This window comes from Aythya fuligula, chromosome 1 (genome assembly GCF_009819795.1).
Source record: "Aythya fuligula isolate bAytFul2 chromosome 1, bAytFul2.pri, whole genome shotgun sequence".
Lineage (NCBI taxonomy): Eukaryota > Metazoa > Chordata > Aves > Anseriformes > Anatidae > Aythya > Aythya fuligula.
Window position 1 is genome coordinate 131,326,093 of NC_045559.1, and position 20,058 is coordinate 131,346,150.

Consider the following 20,058-nt stretch of genomic DNA (forward strand, 5'->3'; position numbering starts at 1 on the left):
GATGACATTTGTATGGTTGGGTTTTGACAATTTAGGCTTTAAAACAGATTATGAAGTCCACAGAACTCATGCAATGTAGTCAGGGATACATGGAGGGGAGACTGTGAAAAGAGGTCAGAGAGAGCAGGAGTCTTTTAGTCAGTCATCTACTGCAGTTGGATTACTACAAAGCTAGTAAAAGAGGTAGTAAGAAAACCTATATATAGTAGAATATGAATTTATGGTTCCTTACCTCACAGCTTAATGTACAGCCCCATGGCTACTACTTCAGGGGGTTGAAGAAGGAGAAGTAGCTGTGGTACCTATGAAACATTGCCTGCCTTTTTGGAGCAGCCAGCTGGAACTGGCTAAAATGCAGAATGTCACATCAAATCTCATACAGATGAGAGGTTTGCTTGCTTTCCAGTAGAGATAACAATCACGATGAGCCAGCAGAACTTAGTCTGCAGCAATATGAAAGGCGGTGTATGAACATTTGCTAACTCTGAATAACAGGATGAGCCAACCTGTAACTGTACCACACCTTTGTAGGGTCATGCATTTATTCATTCACATATTTTTCCTTTATAGAACAATGCTAAGAGCACGGTCTTTTTCCCCTCATCTTTTGTGCAACCAATTCCTAGCCTGGGTCCTAACAACCATTATTTCAGAGAATATGGTGTGCTGGCACCATGACAGTTTTTCTTTATCTACAGCCTTGGAGAGCCTGAAAATTCCTATCTTTTTTCAGAAACAGCTAGCTGGAGTGCAAGCAAAATCCTCCACAGATGGGGGACAAGCTTGAGAAACAGCAGTATAAGAGGTAATATTTTATAAAGAAAATGATAAATGATTCCAAGAAAGAAATTAGGAAGAAATCATCTCAGGCTTACGTGGAACAGCACTGTGATGTAATGGAAAATAGATCATGTTACGGCCGCCGGTTTCATAACAAAGGGAAAGCTGTGAAGCTCATTTGTGACAATGTAAAAAAATAAAACAGACAGAGTATGTTGATAATGAGCCCTGCATATTCTTTCTTTTCTTTTTTTCTCCTATTCTGTCACTTTTGGTCTGCTTGGCATTCACCCAAATTAGAAGACTGACAGTCATTTCTCTTTAATAATCACTCTTGGAAACTCATGAAGCACTCCCTTTTCAGCTCTGTCAACAGGGAATCATTAACACTGGAATATATATATATATATATATATATATATATATATATATATATATATGTATGCTTAATTGTTTTTACTGAAATAAACACTCTGGGTACCCCCTGCCGTTTAATGAACATGCTCTGGGTTAACTACAAGGGTTGCTACCACTGCCATCTTTGATTACTTGCTAGTGGCAGATGAAAGCTTAAAACACACTTATTTTTTTCACAGTAAATATGATTTCACTTTTTTGGCTTCCACATCAACCCACCCTTTTCAAAGTAGGGCAGACTAGCAAAGGCTGTCAAAATAAGGCTAGCAAGTAAATGGAGTAGCAGCTCTCTACAGAGCTTGATTATTCTCCTGTGAAAGAGTCTGTAAACAAAACCTTTAGGCTTTTGTCTACTAAACAGTGCTTAGAAATTTTTCCAGCCTAGCATTTTTAATATGTGGGAACATGACTGCAGTGGGATTCAAGAGCACTCAACATTTTTGAAAGGAAGGCAATTTATTCATGTAACTAGATGTGGTCTCAGTATTCAAAATGGAGGTAAAAGACCACTTTGTTTAAGAGAAGAGATGGTCTGTGTGCGTGGATCCTCTGCGCTCTGTGAAAGAAGTTTTTCCTTTTCCTTGGCTATACACATGCATATATTTAGCTCTTATTTTTCACTTCCAAGTTTTGTGCTGTGATAATAAACTAGTCTGAGGCCTGATGTCCCTTCAAGTAACAACTGGCTCTTTGAGATGACCAGGAATGTTTGAACCAAACTATACACATTACAGGCATGAAAATTCAAGTCTCTCCTCTTCCTGGGTAGAAATTCTGGTTAAATATTTGATATATTTATATCAAATTAGTGTTCTCTCTACCAGATCAGTCCATCAGTTTTTGTACATGGCCAGGAACTGGGTGCAAATTTGCATATGCCTCAAAGCAGAAATATATGGGATGTTTCTGTGGGAATTTCCCTCCCATATGCCTAAGCTATGTCTATAAAAGTAGGTTGAACATTTCCTGAACTGTCCTTTGACCCTGTGGCCATATCCCAATCCATACCATTAAGCTGTTTTAGGCACCAAGGAGGATATCCGCACCAGAGCTGTCATGCAGAAATGTTCTCTGGTTTGTGCAAAGTCCTGAACTATGCTAGGGACAGTGATGGTGGACCTAAAACAAGCCAAAGACCACGCCGACAGTGTAAGAGAATAAACAGTTCAAGTTCCAGTGCCTGGGAACTTTCCCTGGCACAGCTGAAGCTATTAGAATGGATGTAGCCATATGTGCCAAGGCAATTTAGACAGCAGCTGAGCCTGAAGTTTTTAACTGCTAGCTCTGCCTAAATATCAGGCTCAGATGTCTAAAAGGGAAACCGGTTGCGTAACAGCTCTTCCTGAATTTAGCTCCAACTGGCTGAGTGGTGGATATCACTCCTACAAGATTTTTTGGATAGTTTTTTGCTTGAGGTTGTAAAAATTATTGCAGTGTGATTTTTCTTTGCCTCCTACTATCTGAGATCTGCTGATCAATTTACCTGTAACATTAATGGCTGTCTTTCAATCATCTTTTAAATACATTTTTGGCCTCATTTATTAGACAATTAAATGTTAGATATGCAATTACAGAAAGCAAGGCTTAATGAAAAATCTTTGATAAGTACTTACGTTTGGGTTCTTAGAACGGACAAGATTTTATAATCCGGCTGGCTTTTCTTCACTTCAGGAACTCGCTGAAAAGTAGGGATTATGCATCCTCTTAGTATTAGTCATCAGTCCTTACACACATCACTGGCATTACACCCACCTAGTAAGGATAGTTTGAGAGTCTCTCATCAAAATGTAAATTTCAGGCAAACAATTTTTGCAGACTACAAATGCTAGTGACAATGACACCCCCCCACACTTATACTTTGCCCAGGCTGTTTCTCCCAATCTTTCCAATGCTGCCAGACTGCTTGTGGCTTCGTGTAAGAGTAATTTTGAAGACAGACACAAGTATGAACAAAGAAACTTAAAAAGCAGAAAGGATTGTGGCAGTATGTGTGTGTTGCTTATAGCCATGGCAACACCGAAGTTTTTGCTGCCTTGCCACCTAGTAAAAGTGACTTCAACCTGTGTGGCTGGGCAGTGGATGACTCCCACCCACATATGCATCTGCACACACAAGAACATTTATTCCCCACTGATGGAAAAGAGTGACCTCTGGGATGAAACACAACTAACAATATACATCTTCATTATGAAAAACTTTGGAAAGTCAAGATTAATATCACAGATATCTTCCGAGGCAAATAAGTAAAAAGTACACAGCTTTTGAGATGTTCTTTGTTCATGATATTATTTTGAAAACAGCCTACATAATTCTCTTTTAAATATTCAGGGAAAGCATCCCATTAATTTATTCAAAGGACCAGGATTATCCTTTCATATTTTCCACATAAATGTAAATATTACTGTGATCTGAATAAAAGCACATGTTGAGTTCTGGTATGTATGTTATCATAGAATTGCTTGGAAATAGCTTCCTGATGTAAAATGGACTTTTATATTTTGGTGATTTTTTTCTTTGATTTTTCATTGGAAAATCAAATTCACCCAGATTTTTTTTTTTTTTTTGACAAATTTTCCCCAATTTTCAATTTTTCAGTGCTTTTCAAAGCAGTGTAAGAAAATGAAGACCTAACTTTAATCACTGCCTCTACTAAACACTGAAATAGGCCTCAAAGATTACTTTTAGACTTTTGTAAGGGTATCAGGAGCTCACTGTTGGAAAAAAAATGGCAGAATGGAGGCTAAAGCAAAGTCCTCCCATGGAAAAAGCAAAACATGCTGCAGTAGACTTCACCTGAGTCAGAGGAGCAGGCCTGGTTTGTGGTGCTCCTTGAAGCAATGCAACATGCTGTGTAATCTCCATTCTGGATGGGAAGATCTCCAGACTGAAAGAGACATTTTCAAGGCTATCTTGCGGATAAGTGAGACAATTATTTCACCATTAGTGAAGTGGAATAAAAGTGTTTGCAAAAGCTGAGTTATGCTAATTGGATATACTCTGTATTCAGGACAAAAACATGTTATTGGAACAAGTAGAGAGGAGATATGAATGCTAAGCAGTTCCTTCTTCCCTTTCCATCGCCTTGTAGGATTTGCATCTCAGGTACATTTCACATACATTAATAATCTTATATTCTTTGTGCTGGAGAGTGCATTTATTTTGAAGATCCTTTTCTTGGGCATATTAATAGAGATCTAAACACTGATCTGTAATGTCCTTTGTCTTATTTTACTGTGACAGAACATGCCATGGACCTGCACCCTTTTGTTAGTCGAGCCTCCTCTGCATCTTGCAGATGTTTTAACCAGGAGTTTTGAAAAGGATTCCTTTTATTCTGTATCTGCTTTGTGTTATTTAGACATAGCACAATTAAGGCTTACAAGGAGAGATGTACATTTTACATTTCCAGTTTCCAGCTGCAAGGCTTAGTACATGGGCTTAGGCACTTAGTAACTATAAGATCATGCAACCTTTGTCTTAATTGGGTAAACAGGGTGTTTGGAGTATCACACAGCAGGACCAGGCTAATTAAATATTGTTCAGATTTCTCGCTGGGGAGTTTATGCAACCACTGAAGTATAAGCAGTAGTGTTACAGCTCAGAAACCATGTAATTAAGGTAGATATTTGGGGAAATGTTGTAATCAACTTGTGGCATTTTGGTGAGATGGAGCAAAGACAATTTGACTGATGTGAGCTATTTGAAGAAAACCTTGCTGCAAATAGAGGTGTTTTTGAAGAAGCAAGCTAATTTTTAACCTATTGAATCTTCAAATGACAGCTTTTTGAATAAGGACATTTAAAATTGTTATTGTGGGCTAAATTGTCATAGGTAAGTGAATTTCATCACTTCAGTTGTAAATCTCCACTGCCTGTACTAGCAACCTCAAATCCCACACCTGGGCTGGTCAACTCTAGGAAGATTCACAACTGTATTATCAGAGAGGGACAGACTTATCTGTACTAAATGTTCACGCAGGAGGACAGAGACAAATGCAGCCAACCAAGAGACAGCAACTCCCTCCTACAAGGAAGGAAACAGGAAACAAGAGAGGCACTAAAACTGAGACTGAGAGAACAAGCATTTCTAGTGATGCGTTTCTTCATTGCCTCATGTATGTCACTCTGCAGGTTTTTCCTGGTCTTATTACTTCAGATAAGATAACTTCAGATGACCGAATTTTGCGATGGAACTTTACACAGCAACTATATATATTTTTTCACACAGCAGCAAGGTGTGTATAGGAAGACAGGTTTCTCAGGAGAAATTGTTTTAGGAGGCGTTTATATGAGAAAGATCTAATAAGAGGGAATATTTGAGACATCCTGAACATTATAATTATGCAAATCTGTGCTGAATGCTACACATGGACAGTAGAAAGAAATTCAACTTACAAGATAGAGTAGCTCCCAGATAGCCAGATCCAAGATCCAAAATACATGTAAACATCTGGGTTTATAGGTCTTTCCCTAGTCTATGTATTATGGGTCTCTCCAGGGATCTGTAATAGTTTTATCTTAGATCACGAAGGTGGGAAAGAAGGACAAGAGGCCATCCATTCCACACTTAAGCTGTCAAAGGCTTATATGACCCTCAGGGTTAAGTCATAAAGGCTAAGCTCATAACACTTGAATTCCTTGTAATATCTATTCACATTATCCTCATGCCACAGAAATGGTAAGTTTTTGCTTGAATATACTGAAAACTGGCATTTTCTTCATTTTGGAAACAGAAAACATAGATATGATGCATATATAAATACCTAGAACAGCTTCTCAGTTTTCACATTCAGATGCCTCCCAAGAGCTTATTATGATGAGACCTGAGTGAACATTGTTCTTCCCTCACTCAACCAGGTATCAAATTGGAAAAAAAAAAATAAAATCACAGAATCACAGAACCATTAAGGTTGGAAAAGACCTCCAAGATTATCTGGTCCAACCGTTACCCTACTACCAATGTCTCCCATTAAATCACGTCCCTTAAGCACCACATCCATCCTTTGCTTGAACACCCCCAGGGATGGTGACTCCACCACCTTCCTGGGCAACCCGTTTCAATGCCTGACTGCTTTTTCTGAGAAGAAATGTCTCCTCATTTCCATCCTGAACCTCCCCTGCTGCAACTTGAGGCTATTTCCTCCAGTCCTACCACTAGTTATCTGTGAGAAGAGGCTGACCCCCTGCTCCCCACATCTTCCTTTCAGGTAGCTGTAGAGGGCAATAAGGTCTCTCCCTTGCCTCCTCTTCTTCAGACCAAACAACCCCAGCTCCCTCAGCTGCTCCTCACAGGACTTGTGTTCCAGGCCCTTCACCAGCTCCGTAGCCCTTCTCTGGACAGGTTCCAGGGCCCCGATGTCCTTCTTGTATTGAGGGGCCCAAAGCTGAACAGATGCTACAACTCAGTTCTCAAAGGGGTTTAGGCATGACAATTCTCAGGTGACTGGTTCTCAGGATACAAATAAAAAGATGAAGTTTTATGCCTAAGTTTCATGTTGTTCATGAATGGCTAAACACCTGGGAATGAATCATCAAGACAAGATGGTGAGTGAGGGGATTCTAAAGGTTTCTAAAAAGACATACTGTAGCCCTGTCTCTCTCCGAGTTTAGGCATCTCTGTACAGGTCTGAGTTATGTGTCAGTGTGGCATTAGCATTCACGGCCTCTCCTTTGGTGTAGCAGAGGAAGCCATTCTCTTCTAAATGCCATCTTAACTAATATGCAGAAACCTTATCTTCACTCACAGTGGATGATGACCTAGTGGGATGGACATGGAAATAGAGACTTGCTGTCTCATAGTGCAAGAGTGGCTTTCTGCTCCTCAGTTCCTTACTGCTGCCATCTGCTTCTGGAGGCTCCTAAACAGAAAAGGGGAAAAAGCATTGAGATAATTTGCCTGGAGTAACTTCAGAACTTTCCATGATAATTTTATGGATGCAAGAGAATGTCTGGAAATGAGAAGACATCTCCTGAAGTGATTGCTGACCAGACCAAAAGCAATGATAGTACCAAATGTGTGTAACAAAGATTTTTAACAACGGTGGATCTTACTCTGTTTTTGAAGCAACCAGCAAATGTTAAGTAAATGCTATAAATGAAAACATTAAAATAAACTTCTATTTTTATGCACCTTTAATAACCACTACAAGTTCAGATCTTCAGAGATTTGCCTTTGGACCAGCTGAAGCACTGCTATTTCCTCGGATATAAGACTGCTTAAAAATGGTATCAGATACAGACTATGATAGAGCAGTGTGAATACTGTTTCTGTGTAGTTATTTATTTTGTCAACTCTTCTTCACATACAGATATATGACCTCTTCACTTAACCTTCAGAGTTATGGGCACTGTAAACTTTTCCACTTCCGGAACATTATGGTTGTTGCTGTTGTTGTTCGTGTTTTGTTCATGTTAATAATTTCTCAGCTCTTCTCATTCAAAGGAAGCCTCAATGTTAGTCTAAATAGGAAACCACAAGCCAAATTATGATCTCAGTCCACTGTAAATCTGTTTTATTTGCCTCTGGTAGAGAGACTTCATGTTAATTTTGAGACAACTACATGTGTGAATCTGACCCCAAACTGCAATTTAAAGTCTTTCTGTGAGATCTACAGTACCCTGTAACTCCAAAGTCCAGATTCGCCTGGTAATCTCTTGTGCATTTAGATAATTATAAAAAACTGTTCCTCACAAAAGTAAGTCAAGTTAATGCATAGACTGGTAGTTGAGGGAAAATTTTCCTCTATGTATTTTACTTTTAGAACACATCTGACTGCCCTTGACTTAGCTTGCTCTCTGAACTGTAATTTTTCTTTTATCCAGAGAATACCTGAAATGTCCTTCAGTTTCAGCAGTGTATCCCAAATCCAGCAGAGATTTCTTAATGCACAGAATAGATGAGAGTTTGCTTCTACTCATTTGTTATACCTGCAGCGCACCTCAACAATCCCTTGACATTTCCTGTTTTGCTGACTCAAAGTACTAACAGAGAGTATCAAAAGCAATACAAGCAATTTGAGCTGTTCTGGGACTCCAGAGACTTAAAAGTAAGAAATGCCTCCAACTTGGCTAAAATGTGAAAATAGGATTTGGTGCCCGTTACTTTTGGAGACAGTTACAGGATGAAAAATACTGTAGGGATGTTAGGTATGTGTTCACCAACTGGACATCACAATGCATTTAGTGTGAAATTCATGGAAAATCTGTATTTTTTCATTTTCCCACAGCTTACAAAAACATTTTTTTAAGTTATTGCCTTTTCAAATGGCATTCTGAGAGTGTGCCTACACTTCCCAGCACATTTTCCAACTGGAATTCAAGTTCTAGTGCATTTTGAATGTATTTCAACATTTTCTTTGAACAGAGATGAAAAAATACAGTAACAATAAATATAGATGAACTCTGAAAAATGTGATGAAGTTGCGTAAGTGGAATCCATTGTTATGACAGCCAGAAAGGGTGAAGAATAGGATTAGATGAGGTAGGGAGCTCTTGCTGCTTGTAGAAAAAAGTATGCAGAGACCAAAGAACCATTTTGTTTAAAAAACAAATACCCAAACAGCTGCTATCAACGTGGCTAGCCAGCCTAAGTGGGATTTTCAAAGTTGCTCAGCACTAGTTTAACTTACTTCCTACTGCAGTTGATGTTTTTTTTGCTGGTGAGGTTGGCCAAAGCCACACTCCTGAAAACACCACCCCAAAATCACCCCTACCTCTCTTGCCCCTTAACCCTGGAAAATCCCTGTTTGTAGAATGAAATCTTCAGGACAGAGAGTGAGTGTTTGCTGTGTGACCTTGCAACAGCAAACACACCGATGCAAAACTGTTTTTTTTTTTTTTTTTTCCCAAACCGTAGCTTCACAGTTCATTCACTCTCTGCCCCTTCAGCAGACACATTTAATTTTGTTTCAGCTAAATCCTGTGAGCAGAGGCACTTAGCTTGATACTCTAGACCGGAAGAGAGTTGTTCATCTTTGAACAAAATGCGTGCAGCTGAGTTGAATCTGTGAATCCAGTTTCAGTTTCTCTTTTCTTTGCGTCTCTGAGACAGTTTTGACCTGACCGCAGTCCCCTTAGGGTGCCAGGTAGTTTTTCCTTTCTCCTCACTTTGGCCATGTAGTGGTCAAGTGGAGGTGCAACCATATAATATTTTTTGTATGGGTGAATGGGGTGCTACTGGGGTTTTGAATTTCCCAAAATTTGAGTTGCTCTTCCTTTTCCAAACCAAGAGCAACCAGATTGCTTGCTTGTCTCGGCCCGTCCCCATGTATAATTACTGGTGTGTGTCGTCAGTGCTCACCGTACCGCTCAGTGTGGGAAAACAAATGGGGGGTGACAGAGATGAGGACCCATGAGGGGCAGCAGCACCGAGCACAAAAATGAAATCCTTGATTATGTTTCTGCACACTGTAGAGAGGCTTGATTAAAATCTGCATCAGCTGCACGGAGCGGCGGGGGAGTAACTTGGCCACCTTGAGCAGTTGTGGCAATGGGCACATTGTTTCGCAGATCGTGGGAGCTCTCTGAAGCAGAATGCCATTAGGCACTGCTCTCCGCACAACAGCAACCCTCAGCCCATTCATCTCCAGCAGATCTCCCAGTGAACCTCAATTTTCATTTCCCTCTGAGGAGGGTTGTGCCAACGCAATGCAATCAGGCATCCTGCTCCCCACTTCAGCGCAGGCAGGCGCTGCTAGGAGGACTCTTTTCCTCCGGGAAATGATGGGAGGGAAGAGCCTCGAGTTTTTCCTTCTCTGCCTGAATCCGAATGACAAAAGGCCAAGGCACAACACGGTGTGCACACCTATGCAAACTGCAGCTGAGGGATGTAATTTTCTAATCTTCACAGCAGCCCTTCATGTGAGCCTTGGAGAGTGCAGCCCAGCAGCTGGTAACAGTGTTTTCTCAAACATTCACTGGCATAAAACCATGCACTCTACATTTAAAGCTCAATCTCACAAAAAAAAAAAAAAAGAAGTACTAATATAGAGCTTTCCATTTTTACTTATTTTTTTTTAAAGAATCACACACACACACATTTTGGTTCTGGTAATGTGAATTCTTTTTTCACACCCGCACCTCTGAAATTGCGGTTAGCAACAGCATAATTTCACATTCAATACATCTCTCTTATGGTTTCCTTTACCGTCTATGTCATGAATTAATTTTTTTTCTCCATTTCCTAAGAGCAGAAAGCGTTCTGAAGGGGAGAGCTCAAAATTAAATGCAAAAAAAACCCCACCTCCTTATTTCCTGCTCCCCAAATCTAGCTGTGAAAAAAAAAAATAATAATCTATTTTAGTGCAAGAGATCAGTACCGTGATGATGTCAGTAGACACGCTCATGATGTTGCATAAGATTAGAGTAACATTAGAATTAGTATATTAGGAAATACTAATTCTAACCTTAGAGAAGATCGATCAGAAAATTCTTACAGACTTGTCATATGGGGTAGATCTAGGAAACATGATCAAAAAATCTTTCAATTTTACTTTGAATAAAAACTCAAAAATGTCCTTATTTAAATCTGTGACTGATTTCTACTTGGAATAACGTCCAGAGGGACGTTATGACTTTAGTGCTGCAGTGGCTTCTTGGATGAAGGTTGTGAAAATGTGGCCCACATAGTACAAAGAATTAAGGTGAAGGAACAACTGCATCGAGAAATCAATTGTGCCACTACAAAATGCATGTGTATGCATAAAGTCACAGTTTCTTAAGGCTAATGCCTTAAAAGATCAAAGTTGAGCACAAAAGCAAATCAATTGAGAGGTATCAAATATAATAAGCTACCGCTGCTGAAAGTAACAAATCGACTCTGACTTGTGCAACCAGTTCACACCATATGCCTTTCTGTTCTAATGTTTCAGTGAGTTGCTTGAGTAAATAAATTAATTGCACCGTCATGAGGAAACACACACGGAATTTGCTTTACCACGAGGCAGAATGTAACTCAGTAGGTGACCCAAACGGATGAGCAACAGAGCTGTGGGGAGCTTCAGCAGCATTCTTGGAAAGCCACCATATTCGAGGCGGCAGCAATTAGACAAGAGCTGGCAAGGGCTGGTGGAGACGCGGCTTTAAATAAAACTTGGTATTTATTAAAATGCTTCGGAGGACGGTTCATGCTCTGTGCTCAATATCCTTCATTGTTCCAGCAGCCCTGGAAAAGGAGTTGCAAGAACTCTGAAAAAGTTCCCATAGCAACAGCTGAGAGGACGACTATCTTTCTTCCAGCCGTGGATGCACAGCAACCACACGCAACAGGGGCAAATCGGCCCTTCCCAAGCGGGTCCGCACGGCTCCACAGTTAGACACAGAAGGGCAGTATTTTCCCTGCCTCCCAGAAAGAGATGACTGCCTTTTCTGTTAAAATTATTATATTCTTTTTGCTCCAAGTAGGACAAAACCTCTTTTCAACCTCAGGACTGAGAACAATGAAGGAACAGCCCGCACGCACTGGCATCTGGGTCTGTAAATAGGGCCAGCAATGAAGCTTGCTGATGGAGGTACTCGTTTGGGATTTGACCACCTCCTGATGGAAATACCCCCATATCAGCACAGGGTCCACACGTCCCAGAGCCACAGCTCTGCTCCCAACCCTTGAACTGCTCTCCAGGGCCTTGGTGTCTCTGAAGCTACCCTGGGGGTCCCTACAGCTCTGCTGCTGCTGTCAGCAGCATGTGGCTTCCCCAGCAGGTCCCCAGCAAGCAGGCTTTCTGTTTCATACAGAAACAGGCACCTGGGGGCTGCAGGTGGGCCTGCTCAGACCTTCCCTGCTCAGGATGAGCCTACCTGCCCTTTTGTAGTTGCCCTCAGAAACATAATTGGTAGCGGGAACGTTTTATCTGTTTTATGCACAAATGTATCAGTACTTTCTAATGGGCTGTTACAACAAAAACTAGAAAAAACAATTCACATATCCATACTTTGAAAAACTCATTCAGGATATCTGGCTTCTGAAATTCCAGGATCTCCCAGTACAGACAAACAAACTATGCCATTTCTTTTTAAGAACAAGTTTTTTTTTTTTTTTTTTTTTTTAAAGAAAAACACAAAACAAACAAACAAAAAAAACCCACACCCATGAGTTTATGCTATCTGCATGTGCTGCATCTGCACTCAGGCATTAGGGGGGTCTACACAGTTAAAATGTAATGAAATCCTTTCTACTGCATGTTCACTATTAGCTGAAAGATCCTTGGTTTCATCAGCGTTTTAATTATCTAAGCACAGTTTCTGCTTACTTGACTCTGTTTTTGCAGCAATTCCCTCACCCAGTGCTTCCAACCAGCCCCGTACATCACAAGGACCTTTTTCTTGGTATCAGCAGTCCTTCACAACTGTGCTCGCAGTGCCAGCACGAACTCCTCTCACTGCCAATGCAGGAAATTTTTAGTGCCACTATGCCCCCATCACATTCAGCGTGAAGGACTGGTTGCATCCCAGCATATTCTAACTCCAGGGTTTAACTGTGTCTTTTGCACACAAAGGTGGATGGTTTGAAGGTGCTATTTATTTATTTATTTATTTTTGTACGCTAACCAGTACAACTGGTAGATCAGGCCCTGACCCAAACAAACGAGATGGTGAAGCAATGCTCAGCCGGTTTCCCTTTCACTAGCACTCCCCCTGTTGTTGTGACTGGCACGGTCGTGGCATGGCCCTGATGTGGAAAGCCTGCACAAAGGGGGAAGGGTGGATGGATGGATGGATGGATGGATGGATGGATGGATGGATGGATGGATGGATGGATGGAAGGATGGATGGATGGATGGATGGATGGATGGATGGAAGGATGGATGGATGGCCATCCTTAAGAAAAGGAAGAAGCCAAGCGGCTTTCTTAAAACTGCTGTGGAAATGTTTGGGTTCTCTCCCAGGATTTCTCACCAAAAAGGGAAAAAGAACAAAGATTTGGGTGAAACACTGATAGTAAAGAATGAAGTTTTCTGTCTGTAGGGACTGGAGTTTGCTAAAACAGGCCCATCGTTTTAAAATCTAAAAACATTCACAAATATTAAATGTGAAAGCATTCATTAAAAAAATAAATAAATCTGATGAATTTTCAGCCATGTGAGTGAGTTTATTCTAAATGACTCCTTCTTTTATGAAGATTGCCAGGGTTACACTGCAGAAATGTGAGCAGTGCAGGGCCAAGAGCACGCACTCGTACAGGCGCCTTTCAGAGAGAGCTGTAGTGCCTATGCCTACCAGGCAGCTACTCATTCCCAAATACCATTTTATACACAGGGAGGAGGCATTAGCTCTCGGGTACCCTTGCGTAAATCAGCACTAACTTCATTACCAGATGGGAGTCACAGGGGTGGATTTTGTTAAAAAAAAAAAAAAAAAAAAAAGAGAGCCAGGAGCCAGGCTCATACTCTTGATCTGGTTGGTTTGGGATGTCAACATTATGGGTTAGAAATGACTGAATGATGACAACTGACGGATTTCACGGGAGCTCAGCGGGGTTGCATGGGGCTTTTCTGCGCTCTGCAGTAACAGTGCTGAGGGGACCCAAGCATGGTCGCCCCCTCCCCAAAATGCCTGAGGCTGCCCCCGTTGCAGAGTGAGGCTGTGTTTATCCGCCGCTGCTCAAGCATTTGGATGGTTTCCCTTGACCCCCCTTCCCCTTCCCCACCCCAGCCGCGGTCGGGGGCGGGGTGGGGGCTGGGGACACCGGGGCACAAAATGGAGGCGGCGCCGGGGCCGTGCGGGCAGTGCCCGGCTCTTACAGGGTTGTCGGTACCCGCCGCTGACCCCGCCGCGCAGAGCGGCTGCGCTGCCCCTCCCCCGCCCCGCCGGGGGGATGGGAAGGGGGAGGGCGGGGGGGGGAGGGGAGGGGGCACGTGACGCCGCGGGGCCGCGCGGGGAGGGGGAGGGGAGGGAGGGGGAGGGGGGAGGGGAAGGGAAGGGAAGGGAAGGGGGGAGGGGAGGGGGGAGGGGAATGGAGGGGGGAGGGGCGGCCGCCGCGCCGCGCGGGGGGAGGGGGAGGGGAGGGGAGCGGCAAGGCGGGGGGGAGGGGCACGGTGTGGTTGGTGGCCGGCCGTGGGGATGTGGCGATGCCCTGTGGGGCTGCTCGGCGATAGCAATAATAATAATGATAATGATAATAATAAAACATCAAAAACCGTGAACAACAATAAAAACACCTCAAAAAAAAAAAAAAAAAGCCATCTGGGGAAGGGAGGGTGCGTGCTGCGCTGCCCAGTGAGGTGCCCACCATATTTCATGCCCGCCATGCTGTGTGCCCATGCTGCTGTGTGCCCTGCTGTGTGCCACGGCTCCCCTCAGTCTGCCCGTGCCCTGCCCTGGCACACAGGAGGCCCACACCGTGCCACCACCGAGCGGGGGCTGAGGCCAGGGGGCTGCGGGTGGCCAAACCCCTCCCCGAGCCCCGTGCCGCCCCGCTGGGTACTAAGGTCTCCACATGGCGCGTTGTGCCCGTGTCAGTGCTGGTCAGCCCCAGGGCAGGAGTAACAGGGCCAAGCTGGTACAGGAGTTGTCTCTCGCCCATGTAGTTGCTGCAGGCCGGGCCAGGCCCGAGCCCAGCATCCCCTGTTAGGTGTTGAGATGATTTGCTCTGAAGGGCAGTCTGCGCACAGTCAGTGCACAGCATCAGCACGGTCAATCCTATGTACTGGTGTCCAAAACCAAGCCAGAAGCAACGTGTGCTTCTGCGCCTGGATGTGGCAGCTCTTCCTGCATCCCAATAATCGACCTCAAAACACAGTCCCAAGAGCACAGTTTGAGGCCAAGAGCGCTATACATTCAATAGGTTACGTTTGTGTTGTGCTTAAGTGCTGGAGTATTTCCCTCCGTGTTTTCGAGAGGCATAGGAGATGGGGAAAAGGAAAGATTTTTCTAGAAGTCGGGATTTGAGGCGCAGGAAGCAACACATGAACACCCTTCGATTTCAGATGGCAGTGGTGTGTAGGTACTGCAGCACTTGGTGTGCTGACCACAGGGGAAATCCCTGAGGGGACAGCCCCACCTGGAATATTTGGGGATCTTCGGTAATGGGATATTTTGGGATCTTTGGATCCCAAAAAATATTTTGGGATCTTCGGACTTGACTTCTGGGTGTCCTTCCATGAAGTGATATGGCTGCAGTTCCCTCTTGGCTTCAGAAAAAAACAAACCAAACTGAACCAAACCAAACCAAAAAACAGGAATACAATTTCTTTATGGTACCAAATGCATCACCTCTTTCCTGAAACTTTCTTAAATGTTCACTAAATTAAGCAAATAAATAAATAAATACATTAAAAAGCCAAAGTCTTGCAAATGTTGCCCGGAGTCAGCAGATTCAGGCAAGTCTCTCGGGAGATTCAGGGACAGATAATAGGGTGAAGTAAATGATGTTGTGAAGTGGCGCCGCAAGAGTGTGCTGGGAAACTAATTCCAAGGGTAAAAGTCAGGCTGATGTGAGTGATGTGGTATTTCATGAGGATGTAAAATTAGGATACATGCAGAGGGCCAATTTCACTGCTGACCTAATCTAATGCCATTCCAGTAATCTCAGAAAATTGCTCTTATTAGTGCAAGAAGTGACTCTGATCCTGGAATGATGAGAGATGTCCTTTAGCAGAAGCAAATAAAGGGGACTATAAAGTTTAGGCTTGCTGTACACTGATGTTTACTTAAACAATAACCATGTCCATAATTAACACAGGGGCAGTTTAGCCTGTGAGAAGTTATCAGTGTGATTTAAAAGCTTTCAGAATTTGCTTTGAGTTGTTAGAGTGGCACTGGTGGAAAAACATTAATATTTCCCCTGTTTCTAAACTTGCTGTGTACCTTTAACCCCGATTCACATCACGGTTGAATTTGGCAAGTTAGCTCCTGTTGGATTGGTTTAGCACACTTCAGGAATCCAAAATATAATTCTTTCTAGTGTATCAACCCTTTTAAAGAAGAAAATAAGGAAAAGCAAATCTTTTTTGTGTGTGTTTGGGAAAACTGAAGTGCCAACATGAATCTATCATCCATATTATACACTCTGATAAACCATCTTTTGTGGAAAAATTGTTGAAACATATTTTTATTTTTATAGACTGTTTGATTTCTTTTACTGCTGGAGGTATGTTGCCCAGTCTGTTGTCTGAAAGAAGCTCATGATAAAATGGGCAAACTGACAGGAAAATAAGACCTAATGATGGAGGAAATCCAAATGGAAAGCGTGCTGTAATTTGACGAGGATCCACCAGAATCACTGGACACATTACAAACAGCACTAATGCTTGCAATCTCAACCAAAGTCATAAAATACTTTTTTTAAAGGGCTATTGAAAATTCATAGTACAGCTAAACAAAATACAATTTTTCTATCCTGCCTTGTTTGTGATTTTATTACTCACTTTGCCTCACTAATGCATATGCAGTCTTGTTTGTCTAAGCTAAACTATAAATAAGCTTCAGTTTTTGCCCAGGATCTTTCTGAGTAGTTACTGTATGTATGATGGAGAAAGTGGGGAGGCCACTGCAATGGGGAGAAGTTCTCTCTCTGCTTCAGTAAAATAAAGTATTCTCAGTAGCTTATCAGGAAGAGAAAGAAGAAAAGCATGTAATGGCAGCAGTCATAGTTATGGATCAAACTGTGTTTGTGTGCATGCCTGTGTCAGTGTGTACTGGCGTAGGCGTTAACATGTTCAGTTCTGTAAAGAACTCTCCTGCTATACCATAACAAGTGCTTCACATTTGGTACCAGAAGCTGTCTGATAGAAGAAAACAGAAACCTTCTCAGATCACTGCTTTTAAATATATTTCAATATATATCTCTATTCCTTTCAAATGAGAAGTGCGTTTATCACAGCAAAAATACAGGTCCTGGGCTGGGCTTTGTACTGTAAAATCTGTAGTGCCCTTGATGGACATTTATTGTAAGGACAGCCAAGAAATGCAACAATTATTTTCCCTTTGGGTTTTGTTGTGATGAAGTAAGCTTCCGTTCTGGATAGTTGTGGTGGGATGTGCTGAATCATCAGGTTTCTTGGCCACCTTGCCACCTCTTTCTTCTGAAGTAGTTCCTCATTTTTAAGGCTGCCCTAGCCCATCTCTAGCCGTATTCTCCTTCCTCCTCTGTTTATATTCACACTGAGGCCGAGTAATGAAAGGTTGGGGTGCAGCTGGCTCTTGATGTGAACACCACATCACGTGCAGTGGTGCCTGACTTCTAGCTGCACACCAAAATCTCATACAAAAAGCAGAACTAATTTTTCTTTCTGTTCACGACTGAAATTAAATCCTTCATGTTTTCAACAAGCATTACTCATTTCTTCTTCTCAAAGCTGTAAGGATTGTTGACCTACTTTTCAGGTGGAAAAAAGAGACACAGAGGCAGCAAGCTGTTTTTTAGTACACTGTAAAATGAATTCCCTCCACCAGTACATAAAGCAATTATTTGTGTTTAAATATGATTGGCCTTCCAAATCTGAGTGTCTCTTTTGATTCCTCTGATGTTGCTTTTTAAAATAAGTGGTCATGGTTTTAGGTGAATTTGCTCTTTTAGAATGGATCTTATCATGTTCATTTTTTATTTGAAAGCAGATTTGTTGTTTTTCCAGACCCATGGTCGGAGATCAGACAAGGGCTTGGTTATGGATGTGATCCTTCAGCCTCCAGGCCAGGATGAATTTAACCGTGGTGCATTTATGAGACCTGTGGGTATGAGCAGGGAGCAGGTTTTCCAAATCACTTAAATGACGGCGTGGTGCCCTGGAGAGGGAGGCAGGGGTCTGAACCCAGCAAGTCTCTGCATGGCTGATGCCTTTGGGAACCGAGGGTCTCTGCCTCGGAGGATCAGCAGCCTGTCATTCGCAGCCTCCCGCTGCAGTTTCACCCCATCAGTCGAAAAGCCAGAGTCTGGAATGCAAGAGCTACTTTCTTGGATTTCCCCCTGACATCCAGTACTGAATGTACCTTCTGTGGCTGAACTGAAAATTTCATCACCTTTTTTATTCCTCTCATTTCACTCTTCCCCTTTCATTCCTTACATAAAGAAGAAAACACATGCAAGAAAAAGCAGCCAGAAGGACCTTCAGTCTTGAGGGGGGCTGGGATGTTGTTCAAGACAATTACTCTGGGAGACTGTGTAGCTATGCAATAGCAACGCCAAAGAAGGAGCCCTGGGGAATTACATCAGCTTTTTTTTTTTTTTTTTTTTTTTTTTTTTTCACCTAGGGGGAAAAATCCTGAATAGGGTTATGAGCTGTCTAACTCTAATCAGCACTGTCCTAGTTCACAGCAAAGCATGCAGAACGAACTGAGCACAGAGCACAAACAGCTTCTGCAGTGCTCAGTTTTAAGAAAGCAAGGCATATAAATTCCTGCGAAGCCCTAAAGAAAGGGAGGGATAATATGAAATGCAGGCTTTTTCCTGGTAATCCTCTCTGTGTATAGTCTATTTCACCTCCAGCCTCCCTTTGTCTCCCTGCTGTCGTTCATGACTCAGCACTGCCTTTCATACAACCCCCATGCTTCTCTCCTCTACACGCTGCTGTCTTGCAGGGTTGCAGATCCACTTCCTTTGTCTGCCCACTTAACATGACTCATCTCTTCTTGGACACTGGCCTTTGCCACTCGCTTCCTTATGCTAAAAAATATCGCATTGGTTCCAAAAAGAAAAGAAAAAAAAATGCACTCAAGGACTTTAACGTTTTAGGATTACTCAGCTAATTGCAATGCCAACCGAGAGGCAGGTTTTGGCCACCCTGGGAGCTGGTATCTGCTGGGGCTCTGCAAGAGGGCTGCTTGCTGCATGGCGCTTTGGCCCCGCCAGAGGATCAGTGCCGCTTCCTTCTCTCCCTGCAGAAACCAGCGCTGTGCAGCTTGCACAGCTGGACATGAAAGCCAAGAAACCTTTCACCTCTCCCACCGTGTGGTGACAACACCCACTGCCAGTGCTTGCTTTTGCTTCCACATCACCTGGGGTGGTGTCTCTGCAGGGCAGGCATTTTGCTTCCCGTCGTGATTATCCAGCACCCCCCCCACACCTGTGACAATAATTCAAGGTTTAAGCAGTTGCCAGGCTAATGGTTCTGACATGCAGACAAAATGAAATAACTCAGAGTGGAGCTGGCAACCGGGAAACTTCAGAAACAAATTGATCTGGCAGGGAGTTTTCATTATGCTTCAGGGAACAGGTTGATCTGACAGAAATAGAAGTTGGCAAATAGATTACCTCTTGGAAAATGGCACACCGAGGTTGTGCAGGGAGATGAAGGGTGGTGTCTGATCTGGCTCCGGGAGGTGGGGTTGGCTGGCTCGGTGGAAACGAGGAGAATGAGCCCTCCTTGGATCAGAGATTTTGTCATTTGAATGTTTCATAAAGCACTCTGCAGGCTCGCAGCTTTCTCCTGTGGCTCCTGTTACCGTCAGGAGGCTCTGCCAGTGCACATCAGCCATGGCGTTCTGCATCTCACTCTGCCCTGTCTCCACACCATCGTGGTGTATGTCTGCTTCTAACCTTTCCTTCATGGGTCTCCTGGGCCTCGGACCTGCCTCAGCCTCCCCTGTGAACGTAGCCAGAGAGGGTAAAGAAAGCTGGAGGAGATTTTGCCCCAACTGCCCAATTGTGGTCACTGCTAGCAAAAGCACCGTATGTTTTTATACCTGCAAAACATCCAGACGCTAGATGCCAAGAAAGATGAAGCTGTCTATAACCTGATTTATAAGCCTCCTGTATTGCTGACGGGGACACCAAACCTCCAAAGCAGTTAAAACATTTGCACTGTGCACAAAAATCTCCTCTTATCAGTATCAAACATGCAAACCACCCATTCTCTCAAAAAAGAAAAAAAATCCCCTTACATTTCTAGTAATTAAAAATAAATTCTCTGCCCCCACCTGTGAATATAAT